At 39.6% G+C, this 455-nt stretch overlaps 1 protein-coding gene across 1 annotated transcript in view; it reads left to right on the forward strand.

Moving 5' to 3' along the window:
* The window catches only part of LOC106883116 (uncharacterized), a 2174-nt gene that overhangs the window by 336 nt on the left and 1383 nt on the right, over window positions 1–455 (forward strand). The window lies entirely within an intron of this gene.

Below are 455 nucleotides of genomic sequence, written 5' to 3' on the forward strand. Positions count from 1 at the left end.
ACGCCGGACAAAATGCTCAGCGGCATTTCGTCCGCCGCTACGTTCTAATTTTAAATCCCGCTGAGATCGACTTTGTCTTTCACCACCTCGATATCGATAAAATAAGAACCAGTTAAATGGCTGAGATCGATGTTATCGATTTGAGCACTCCCCAGAAAATGCTATCTTTGTGCCAAAATTTGTTAGCATTATATAAAATAATACGAGGAAAAGTCAAAAATTATCCGCACTTTCGCCATAACATATATTTTTTTATTGTCACACTGCATTCTGCACATGCGTGCTTACAGTTGGTACTATTGTGATAGCGATCGAAGTTAATCTTAGCATATATCTTTCTCTCCCGTTTTCTTTCTCCCCACCTCTCATCCTTCTCTCTCGAAGAGAGTAAGCTTCAAATCTCAAAGACATTTGAGCCTCAAAATAATACGTCTGCTTGTTTCCTCACTTGTCAC

This window comes from Octopus bimaculoides, chromosome 17 (assembly GCF_001194135.2).
Source record: "Octopus bimaculoides isolate UCB-OBI-ISO-001 chromosome 17, ASM119413v2, whole genome shotgun sequence".
In the NCBI taxonomy this organism is placed as follows: domain Eukaryota; kingdom Metazoa; phylum Mollusca; class Cephalopoda; order Octopoda; family Octopodidae; genus Octopus; species Octopus bimaculoides.